This window comes from Leopardus geoffroyi, chromosome A1 (genome assembly GCF_018350155.1).
Source record: "Leopardus geoffroyi isolate Oge1 chromosome A1, O.geoffroyi_Oge1_pat1.0, whole genome shotgun sequence".
Taxonomy (NCBI): Eukaryota; Metazoa; Chordata; class Mammalia; order Carnivora; family Felidae; genus Leopardus; species Leopardus geoffroyi.
The window spans coordinates 103,831,055-103,843,676 of NC_059326.1; the positions used below are offsets into that span (position 1 = coordinate 103,831,055).

The following is a 12,622-nucleotide window of genomic DNA, read 5'->3' on the forward strand; positions in this document are numbered from 1 at the left end:
GGCTCTGAGCCATCAGCCCAGAGCCCGACGCGGGGCTCAAACTCACGGACCGCGAGATCGTGACCTGGCCGAAGTCGGACGCTTAACCGACTGCGCCACCCAGGCGCCCCCCTGACGTCTCTTGAAGTCAAGTTCAACTCAAATTCCCATATTTAGCAAGTAGTAATCTGCTTGAGTTGAGAGCAGAAGAGACATGATGTACACAACTTCTCACACCTCCAGTCTCCAGTGTAGATATTTACACCTATATTCTAATTTCTGGTTACTAACTCAAACTGAGAGACCAGAGCTTAAACATTTACAGTTTGTTCCCTAAGAATCCAAAGAAAATGAGTACACCAGCACATGTCCAAAGCAAAATCAAAAGACTTGATTTCAATTCCACTGCCAGTTTTCCTTTAGATTGGGGGGCGGTGTGCATAGGGGAACTCCAGCCAAATGAAAATCTAGGTTCTACAAAGAAATGAGCACTCACATCTCAACCTCTTCTAAAGCTCTCTCCAGATAACTGTGAACCATGTTACCAATGTGATTTTTAAGGAAGGGCATTTAACTCGTTTATTTGAAAGTCAAAACCTCTCCAGTTCCTTAAATATATATATTCAATCAAATCAAAGAAACAGGTGTAGATGTTGCATGAAGGATGACTCAGAGCTGCTACTGACAGTTTTCCCTTTTGAGGAATGCAAACAACCACAGGCTCATTTAATGAGAATAAGTAGGACCCTGAATAAGTGTTACTTATAGAAGAGTCGTCATTAACATGCTGCACCAGAGGTGTGATTTGCATGAGCTCTGATTGCATTTGCTGGCTGTTCACGTATCTGTGCTGAATCAATGCCACTACATCAACACACAGGTTATCTTTTCCCCTCACTTTAGAATGGACTCAAATTCTGATTGAGAAATACAGCCCACGTGTCTCTCTGCCACATGCTTTGTGTGAGCTACTTCTTGGCTGAAAAGGGAGATCAGTCAAATCTTATGCAACATTTCTAACGCTGAACAAACCCATGTCGTCTATTTCTTGAAAATGCTATCTGTGAAATGATCTGATATCTCTGCCATTGGAGATGAGTGCCATAAGAGCCAGCAGATTTACTAGAAACAATAAAAGTTAGCATTTATTGAGCAGTTACTAAGTGCTAGATCCTAAGATAAGCATTTAATCTCTCATTGAACTTTCTGGCAGCTGCTGTTAATAACCTCATGTTGACAGGTGAGCAAACCTAGGCTTAAAGGGTGAACTTGCCCAATATCACAGGCTCTTCATTTGTGGAGTCAAGACTTGAACTCTGAAGTCCATGCTCTTAAACATACATTTTCCAGAAGCTGAATAGTCAACGTTCTCAGATTATGCAGACCCAACCGAAGTTAAATTAAAGACCTGCTCTGCTGAAAAGTGAAACTTCAGAAGTAAGACCACCTCATGGAGACAAAAATCCTTCAGAGGTGTCCTCAGCGTCCGCAAACCAAACTGACCTCTCCATGACACCAAGTCCAGAACAGGACCTGAATTCCCACGCCCACACAACTGCATCTTGCTTATTCACATCCCGGGCACCCCCTGCTCCAGCCCTTAACTTCCAACCACAAGAAAGGAAAATTTACAAAAAGAAAAAAAAAATGATGCTTTTCCCAATGCACTGAAGCTCTGTTTCTGTTCAGAATTTCTCCTGTAGACACTGAAAACAGAGTGAGGAGTTGGTGAGAACCTTGTAAGCTAGTAACAATAACAGAACTAAAGAATTCCCCCCAATTATTATTAAGCCATATTGACCACCTATACAACTGTACGGATAGTGCTAAACGCAAACATGTCTTCCCATACACACAGATACACCTATGTACATTAACACTAAGCTGATGGGCAGCCGTGCAATTAGAAATCGACCAACGTGCATGTGGAGGGCTTCTGTTACACATGGCTATGGTCCCAGGTCCACCCACACTCTGTTGGAATACAAGCAAGGCATTTGTGTATAATCTACTTCTCTAAAAAAGATTTTTAAAACTCAACTACCGTGAGCCCTAGCCTTTGTCAGAATGTGGAGGGCTTCCCTTGCCACAGATACCGAATACGGCAGTAACTGCAATTGCTAGAAGCTGTTCTCTGCTGAAACACACCTGTTACAACAACAGCAAAAAAAAAAAAATCCAGATTAAAATAAGGGATCATTGTATGTAATTAAGAGATATTTGTGTGGCTGAATTAGAAACATACCGGCTCATCAATAACATACGCTACATTCCACAATGAAGACTATTGCTTCTGGATATATCTGCCAAGTCCCATCAGTTCAATCCACAAATATTTACTGAGTACCTACTAGGAGTATGGCACAAGGACAGACACTAGGGGATATAACTTCATGAAGACAGGTGCTGCAGCAGCCCCTGCCTTCCCGCCCACCAAAATCATCCGCGTAGATAAAGTGAGATACGAACAGTAAGCAGAGCAGACGAACACGTCTAAGCCTGGTCAGGACTCTGTCTCCCCACCTCGGGTTGGTTTACAGGCTCTTACTTTGGAGCTCTCGTATGAAGCTACGATCACGGATGGAAGGACTCTCCTCAATGGAGCGGAGACTATGTGGTCTGAATACAGGGTGCACAGTGCTGTTAGCCCGGAAACAGTCTCTCTTTTTTTTGTAAGATATGCGAATGAAGTGCCGGTGTGTTCACCAAGAGGTGGCACCTAGGTTCGTTCTGAGGAAATAAATGTACAGTCTTATGCACAGACCCGCATATAAACGGCCCCTGCATCTACATACAGGAGAGCTTTTTTGAACTCACACAGCTGTATGCAAGTCGCACCAATTAGTTAAGACTCTGTCAACAGCTTGGATTTTTTTTTCACTTGTACATTTGAGACTTTTTGTTTTGGAAGATTAAAGTATGAAAGCTGCATACGCTGAGTTGGGAATGGGGAAAAAGAGCTCGTAAAAGGCAGTTGCTATCTAGAGGATGGCCTGTCTAGAAAATCCTACTGGGCTTGCTCTTAAAAATAAACTGAATTGGGATGCCTGGATGGCTCAGTCGGTGAAGCATCCGACTTCGGCTCATAACTTCGGCTCAGGCCATGATCTCATGGTTCATGGGTTCGAGCCCCGCATCGGGCTCTGTGCTGACAGCTCAGAGCCTGGAACCTGCTTCGGATTCTGCGTCCCACTCCCTTCCTGCCCCTCCCCTGCTTGCACACTCTCTCTCTCTCTCTCTCAAAAGTAGACATTAACAAAATATATAAAGACCAGAATATTTCCATTCACAGTCAAGAGTCTAATGAGCATCAGGTGGGTTGGCTATAAAGACTTCCTCCCTCTGCACTGGGCCTGTTAGCTAAATGGCTCCTCTGTCTCACTGCCTCACTCCTCCCCTCATTAATGCCCCCAAATATGAAACACATCCCTGTCTCCCACCTCACACAAATGCTGTAGGAGGGATGTGATGCAAACATAACCAACCCTCCCTCTCCACCTGCACATTCTAATAGAACTCTTGGCTTCTGTTTATATGGGTTTCTTGTAAAACCTTTTTTACCTGGTGCCTGGCCTCCAGCCTCTACCTCTGAAAGTCACCCTAAACCACCACCTGGTTAATCTTCCCTCAACAGTGATTGCAGCCTCCATTTACTCATCACTGCTGGCAGAGTAAAATCCAAAACTCTTTAATACGGCGTCTAAGCCCCACCATGTCAAGGCCCCTGGGGAACTACATGACAGCGGTGCCCCCTATCGAGGTCATTGTGAAGGTCAAGGACACATGAAACATGCCCACATGTAATTCCAAATACACCTAGGGAGACAGGGCGTCCCCAGGGACATACAGACAAGCCTCATGTCACTCTGTACATGTACATGAGCAAGCCTGGGTCTGTTTCTAACCTTGTCTGCTCTTTTCTGGGGGGCATCTCCCCTAATGAAGGCACCGAAGACTCATCTCTTAATTTTTTTTCTCATGTCTCATAAAGTAACAGGAAAAGACCCACAAGCATTAAACAATTTGAAAAATGTCAAGATGACGTAGGTTTCCCTAAATTGCTAAGAGTTGTATAGAAGAGAATTCTCATTTGAAATGTACATGACTAGTCCTACTTCCCCCGAAGCCACGCAGGAATCATTATTCTACAAAAATGTAAGGAGAGCAAATCCTGGCTCTGCCTTCCCCCAACTTCCGACACTGGCTTCTCTCTTTTCTATTCTACTCCTGTCTTTATCACCCAGGATTTTATCAGAATTGCTAAAGCTTGAGAATATTTTAGCGTTGGCATTTTTGAAAAATAACCACGCAACTTCCTGGAGCGCAATGCGGTGTAACCCACCAAACTTGGAAGTCCTTGAGAGTAAGCACTGTTTTAATTATATCTGTAGCTTCACTTTCTAGCCAATTGCCGGGTCATCATTAGGGTAAGAACAGGATGGGGAAAGCATGCAGTGGAAGGCAGGGATTTCAGCCCTTAATCTGTCACCTGCTGACTGTGATTTGGAGCAAAGCCCTTAACCTAACTCAGCCTGAGTTTGCTCAACTGCTAAAGAGAGGTTGTGATACCAGCTGCTTCACAGGACGTTGTTCTGAGGACTAAATGCGATAATGTATTACAATGTGGTTTATAAATGATAAGCGCTGCATGATATAAGTTATGATCGCTCCCGAGTACAGGCTTAAAGTCATAAAATGAGTAGAAAATAAGACAGAGCTGATCTACTGCAAAACAAACATCTCAATCACGAGTGACAATGCCAAAACCTGAAAAACATCTTATCCATCCATAAGTCTTCCGGGAGCCTATCTGTACAAGAGAAGGGGAAATAAAAGAAGAAAATGCCTTGCAACTGTGGCAAACTGGATTTGGCTCCTATTCCACTAAGAGAATTGGCCAAATCCAACAATAAATGGAAACAAATACTTTTGTTTTAGAAGGACGCAGTCAATATGTCAAAGTCATTTGGATTAGACTAACCCTCTAAATGAAAACAAGTATAAAAGATGGATAAAATACACAAAAGAGATATTGGGAGTCCTTAGAGATCAAGTAGGTGAGCCAGAACTTGAAGGACTAAATCCCAGACAGCAAAGGAATGGGGTGCGTGTGTCATAGGTAATTTTGGCATTAGCCTCCACGTTTACCCCCATACCATTTTCTGACTCACTGCATGAGAAATGAGCCAAACTCAAAGCAGTGGCCTGGAACTTGCAGCAGTCTCACTGAAGACGACTGACTGACTGATTGATTGACTGGTTGATTGATAACCAAATTTAAAGATTCCACAGGCAAATTTAATAGCATATGAAAAAAGAACAAAAAGGATCATTGACAAAATGGAAGGTAGGTCTGCAGAAATGTCTGCTTGAATCATGAACAGAAAAATGGAAGGAAAATACAGAAAAGAGCATCAGATACCGAGGAACACATCTTTCAATGTTCTAACATACATATGATTAGAATCTCAGAAGGAAAGAGGAGAGAATGGGACACGAGCAAATGGAAGGCACAAATTACCAATGTGGGAAATGAAATGGGAGATGTTCCTACAGATATTACAGATCCTTAAAAAGATAAGAGGATAGTGTGAAATGACACAATATTTGTGGATTAGAGTCTCAGTGTTGGACAGATATCATTCGCCCCCACATTGATCTAATGATTCAATACAATCATAATCAAAATTTCAGAAAGACAGTGTGTGGAAACTTAAAAAGGTGTTTTAAGATGAATATAAAAAAAACAAAGGTGCGCGCTTGGGTGTCTCAGTCGGTTAAGTGTCCAACTCTTGACTTCAGCTCAGGTCGTGATCTCATCGTTCTTGGGTTCGAGCCCCACGTCGAGCTCTGTGCTGGTAATGTGGGAGACTGCTTGGTATTCTCTCTTTCTCCCCTTCTCTGTGCCCCTCCCCTGCTCTCTCTCTCAAAATAAATAAATACACATTTAAAAAAAAAAGACTAGGGACAAGAGTAGCAAAGACAATTTTAGAGAAGAAAAACCACATTGGAGGGTTTAGAGCAGAAGATATAGGACGTATTAAGATAAGCTATAAAATTATAACAATTGGGACCCCTGGCTGGCTCAGTCAATCAGCATGTGACTCTTGATCTTGGTGTCCTGAGTTCGAGCCCACGTTGTTCATAGAGTTTACGTTAAAAAAATTTTTTTAATTAAAAATAAGTGGTAAAATTATAACAGTTAAAATAGTGCATTATTGGCCCAAAGACAACAGATCAACAAAACTGAGTCCAGAAACCAGCGTATACATATGTGGTCCGATAAGTGCCATCACAATGCAATACAGTTAAACAATATTTAGAATAAATGATGTTGGATCTTTGGATATCCACTTAGGAAAAAAGTTACTATTGAAACCATAATACTACATATATCATAATACCAAATATATATATATCAGTTCAGGTTAGATCATAGCTCTGAATATAAAAGACAAATAATAAAGCTTCTAGGGGCTAACACAGAATATATTTAGGATATTAGCGTAAATCAAGATTACTTATATAGGATATGGAAGGAACATAAAGAAAAACAGTAACAAATTTAATTTCATTACAAAAAAGAAAGTCAATACAGCAAAAAATACCATTATAAGAGTGAAAGAGGCAAGCCAACAAGTGGAAAAAGATATTTGCAATATTCATTTCCAAGAACTCACTTCCAGAATATATATAAAGAAATATTACAAATCCATCAGAAAAAGACAGGAAAGCCAAATTTCAAAAATTGAACAAAAACTCTCGAATAGGTATTTTGGGTGTGTGTGTGTATATATATATGTGTGTGTGTGTGTGTGTGTGTGTGTGTGTGTGTGTGTGTGTGCGCGCGCGCGTGCGTTTTGGGAGTGTGTGTATATATATATGCGTGTGTATGTATGTGTATATATGTGCATGTATGTATATGTATATATTCTCCAGATTGCCTAATAAGTACATGAAAAGATGTTTAGCATAATTCATCATAAGGAAAATGAGATACCACTACAATATCACATTTTTTAAATGACAATACCAAACGTTAGTAAAGACTTCAATCATCTGGAACACTAGCAATGGGAATGTAAGCTAGTAAAACCACTTCAGAAAACATTCTGTCAGGGGCGCCTGGGTGGCACAGTCGGTTAAGCGTCCGACTTCAGCCAGGTCACGATCTCGCGGTCCTTGAGTTCAAGCACCTCATCAGGCTCTGGGCTGATGGCTCAGAGCCTGGAGCCTGTTTCCGATTCTGTGTCTTCCTCTCTCTGCCCCTCCCCCGTTCATGCTCTGTCTCTCTCTGTCCCAAAAATGAATAAACGTTGAAAAAAAAAATTTTTTTAAAAAGAAAACATTCTGTCAGTACCTGCCAAAGCTAAACATATGAATCCCTATTATCTGACAACTTTTCAACATAAAAGCATATATATATATATATATGAAAGACATATATATAAGAATGTTCACAGCAGCCTATGCATAAGTTTTCAAAGCCAAAACCAATCCAAACATGCATTAACAATATAAATGGTGGAATAGTCTTTTTTTTTAATTTTTTAAAATTTTTTAAATGTTTATTTCTTTTTGAGAGACAGAGAGAGACATGGCATGAGTGGGGGAGGGGCAGAGAGAGAGGGAGACACATAATCTGAAGCAGGCTCCAGGCTCTGAGTTGTCATCAGAGAGCGCAATGCGGGGCTTGAACTCACGAACTGTGAGATCACGACCTGTGCTGAAGTCGGAAGTTCGCTCAGCCGACTGAGCCACCCAGGTGCCCCTGAATAAAACACTGTGCCACAGGGATCAGCAAACTATAGCCCGTGGATCAAATCCACCCATGCCCATTTTATGGTATTGTCTAAGGCTGCAGAGTCCTATAGCTGCAACATACAACGTAGAGCCTACAAGGCTGAAAATACTTACTAACTAAACCTTTACAGAAGAAGCGTGCCAACCTCTGCTATACAGCATACTTCTACTACCACACAGAACAAACCCCAGGAGATATCATACCGGTGGGGGAAAGCCAGACGTGAAAGAAGGCACGTTATGATTTAATTTATACAAAGTTCAAACACAACTAAAATTAACAGAAGTCAGCCAGAAGTGACAGAGGCCACAAGGCTGGTTACATTTCAGGAAACATAATAACTTGTAAGAGCAACAGTGGAACTGACCACTCTCTTGAAACGTGACCCTGTCATTTAAAGCAAGCAGAACTATAGAGAAGTACCCACACTTGCCTAACCTTTCCCACCACACCGTGCAGGCCCCTAGTAAATCTCTCAGAGGGTCAGATCACTCGCCTCCCAAGTTGGAAAGACAAAATGAAGCAAAATCAATCATTCAATAGCTGCTGGGTAGTTTAGATAGAACCTTGTCACAAATCTCTTCTGATCCCTATAGGTTTTGAGTTCTTTATATTTGAACAGTGGGAAAAAAAAAACCAGTAGGAACAAGGAAAAACAAACAAACAAACAAACAAACACAACAAAGAACTACAAGAATCTAAACTAAATAGTATTTCAGGGGTACCTGGGTGGCTCAGCTGGTCAAGCGTCCAACTTGGTCTCAGGTCATAATCTCCCAGTTTGTGGGTTTGAGCCCTGCATCAGGCTCTGTGCTGACAGCTCAGAGCCTGGAGCCTGCTTTGGATTCTGTGTGTCCCTCTCTCTCTGCCCCTCCCCTGCTCATTCTCTGTCTCTGTCTCTGTCTCTGTCTCTGTCTCTCTCTCTCTCTCTCTCAAAAATAAATAAACATTAAAAAAAAAATTTAACGTGCTTTCAGTATCAACTAAAAGAATATGTCCATCCCAAATCCACCCCCTTATTGAGATGAGTGAATGGAATATTCCCTGAAGCTCGGAAGAGTATTGATTTCGGAACAATAATTAAAATCTAATGGACTTAATCAGTTTCACATAGAACTATAAATTTCAACTCAAGACATGATAAATCGCTGAATAAGAATATCTGACTGCTCATCTACTCAATTTTTAAAAATTCAGATTCCATTTTCTGACAATGTTATTCACTTTAACTGAGAGAAATATTCATACCATCTGAAGTGCTGGACATTTTATTCTAAGAAGGGGAGGGAAAAAAGAATCATTTGGTTCTTTATGGGGGTCAAATTATACATCAAATAAAGTATGAAGTTCCTTCACCAGATACATTTCATAAAGTTAAATGGTTCTTTCAAGATTATGCTGACAATAGAGTCTTCAGTCTTTGTTATAATATAGCCTACGACCTCACTAATAAGGATAATAATGTATCATCAAAAAATGCTGTTAATTGAAAACTGCAAGTCTAATTAAGCAGGGATGTGACCATGCATAACATATTATTAATGGAATGATAAGATTGCATTACACCAACTGCTACAAGGAAAAAACTACAAGGACGGTCCACAGTTCAAAGAGTCTTCACATCCATTTTGGCAAAAGTTACTGATGATATTTTCCTTTCATTAAACTGTAGGCTTCATAGCAAAATGACTTAAAACCAGAAGAAGAAAGTAGAGCCAGATTTAAAAGATGGGTCACAGGGCAGCTGCTTGGGATTCAATCTATAAAGAGTCCCCACACACGGCTGGAAGACATCAGAAATACGGGGCCAATTAACTCGTGTTTCCACGTGAAACTCTTTACATAACGGGTAAAATGTAAATCGGCCCCACTCCCAAAGAATTAGTTCCCTCTAATGAAAAATATAAATATTCCATCCTAGTGCTCACCTCTTTCCACGGAGTATTTTGTGATACACGCAGGCACATTCAGGAAGCTTGGGGGTCACTACTAGGCCTGGAACCAAACCTGGAAACAGCCAGCCGATAGTTACCGGAAGTCAGCAGTTATAGGCAATTAAATTTCAACACTGAAAGAACATGTGGTACAGAACCGCCTCTAGAGAAAAACGAATTTATTTTATTACCTAAATTTTAAACTCCATGCCTCCTAGGACGCCCCCTTGTAACGGGAAAAGCCTTTTTAAAGATCTAACAAGTAAACTGCACTACAGGAAAATGGAACTCATTTTGCTGACATTAAAAGAAAGTATCCAGGCCAAGATGATATACTGACAGCATGTTAAGATCTCCCCCTTCCAGCAGCTAGTACTTAAAATGTTAGATTAAAGACAATGGATAAAGATACAGATATGTAAACATATTTATTTGTTGAAGACAAGAAAGGAAAGCCTCCAAGAGTTAGAAATAGAGAGGAACTCACTAATAGACACTAAAGACTCAGAGCTCAAAGGAATTTGGATGTGAGTTTGGGATACTGAGACTAAGGCCAATCCTGGTCTCGCAGGATTGCTTACAAATATAACGCCATCCAGGACAGGTGGCGCAAGGGCGCCTAGGTGGCTCAGTCGATAAAGCCTCTGACTCTTGGATTCAGCTTCGGTCATGATCTAGAGGTTCATGATTTCAAGCCCCCCTGGTGTGCCCTATGCTGACAGCACAGAGCCTATGGGGGTCCTCTCTCTTCCCCTCTGCCCCTTCTCCACCCATGCACACATGTGTGTGCTCTCTCTCATTCTCATTCTCTCAAAATAAAGAAAGAAACTTTAAAAATATAGATATGCATAATGAATTTCCTTTTAGAAAATATGAATAATGAATTTGTGTATCAGAATATAGTCACAGAAAAGGAAAAAAATCTTACTTGATACAGTACAAATTTTCTCATTTAGCAATATCAAGGCTCAATCGGCATTATTGTCCTACAATTCAAAATCTAAGACCACTGTTTAATCTATGTTAACCACTGTCCTCACATCTTAGCCTTCTTACTGAATTTACATTCTTACTAAACTTACTAGGCTTACTAAAGTTTTTCATTTCAAGATCAGAGTCTGATGATGAACTGCAGAAAACTGTATTGCTATTCCCACATATGCACAGTCACACATAAGAATTCAAAGCACTTTTTTTTACTTCTTTTTTAACATTTACTCATTTTTTGAGAGACAGAGAGAGACAAAGCATGAGCGGAGGAGGGGCAGAGAGAGAGGGAGACAACAGAATCCGAAGCAGGCTCCAGGCTCTGAGCTGTCGGCACAGAGCCCGATGTAGGGCTCGAACCCACCAACCTTGAGATCATGACCTGAACCAAAGTCGGACACTTAACCGACTGAGCCACCCAGGCGCTCCTAGAATATTCTAAATAAAACTAAATTTAAAACAAAATTTTTAAAAATGAAATAAACAGAAAAACAGCTTTTCCAATTTCTTATATAAAACAATGTTAACAGAACAGTTCAGCAAAGACAGTTTTTCACCTTGAAGAGAAAGCTTGTAGCTGTAATTTTTACTTCTGAATAAGTTCTTCTGCCTGTATTGTAGGTGCTTCAATCTAATTGAAAATGAAACATCTCCAAGTTGGAGAAACAAAGTGACATTCAGAGCCTAAGGCTTGACTCCCACGTAATTCCACCAGTAATATTTTTATGGCTGCAGAAAGCAGAAAAACACAGATATTTTGGCTTGTAGTATTAAATTTAATTCATAAAGTTTAGTAGCAATACTTCTGAGGACAGAGAAAAGTCAGCTTCCAATATGGTTAGTCCAGAAAAAGAAAGATATATTGCTGGTGCAAAAATTGCCTACTCAAAATTTCAAAGTATAGGCTTTAGGGCTCCGAAACACGGGAAGATATAAATACTTTATTATACATCTCATATTGCAAAAGTATCAAAAAGATTTCCTTGGGTTAATACAGCTACCTAAAATCAAAGAACAAAATAACAGAACAAAGAACGAAGGGAGTTTTTTTTATTTTTATTAGTTCTCTTGTCATTCATAATAAATTAATAGAATTCTGGTTTTTCTAGCTTTCCGAAGAGATTTTATGAAACATATGAAACAGCTTAGAAACTAGCTTACTTTACAAAGAAGTGATACATTTTTAAGAGAATAAAGAGAAGGAAAGTCTTGAGTATATGCACATATACTCTGAGTATATGCACATATATATCATTTGAGGGACTCCCCAAGTATAATAGAAACCACTTAACAAAGATCAAACCACATTCTTTCATTGTTTTCTGTCCCTATATCATTGTGCTGACACATTGGAGACTGTTATCCCCATTGAGTGAGTATAAAAATGAAGAAAATTTCTCCCTAATAGTAAGTGTACCATCTTGCTCATTTTAGCATTTTATCTAATATTAGGGGCAAAAATGGAAACAACTTCAAATACTCAAGTAAGAACTTCAGAGGGAGTACGCAGTTTGCATTATAATGTATACCTGTAATAAAATAGCAAAGTGCTTTAAAAAAAAACATTAAGAGAGGAAAACAATTATATTTATAATTTAAATGAAATTCTGCATCCTTCATTTTTTAATTAATTTAATTTTTTTTAATTACTCTATTTATTTATTTTTAGAGAGACAGCACAAGCAGGGGAAGGGCAGGGGGAGAAGGAGAGAGAGTGGGGAGAGCCCCATGCGGGGCTCAATCTCATGACCGTGAGATCATGACCTGATCCAAAATTGAGACTTGGTAGTTTACCCAACTGAGTCACCCAGGCACCCCTGAAATTCTTCATTTTTAAAGGAGTATAATTTTTCCATGATCTACCTGGTTCAAATCCTATTTGATCTTTATAAAGATAGAAAAAAAAGACCATGTTCAA

The 12,622-nt window shown here is 40.0% G+C and overlaps 1 long non-coding RNA gene across 1 annotated transcript in view; it reads right to left on the minus strand.

Moving 5' to 3' along the window:
- The window catches only part of LOC123602940, a 98,141-nt gene extending 88,351 nt beyond the window's left edge, over positions 1-9,790 (minus strand). Inside the window, exon 1 of the long non-coding RNA XR_006714642.1 lies at positions 9,712-9,790. This is a non-coding gene — a long non-coding RNA (uncharacterized LOC123602940). The remainder of the gene's footprint in view (positions 1-9,711) is intronic.
- Between the last annotated feature and the right edge of the window lie 2,832 nt (positions 9,791-12,622).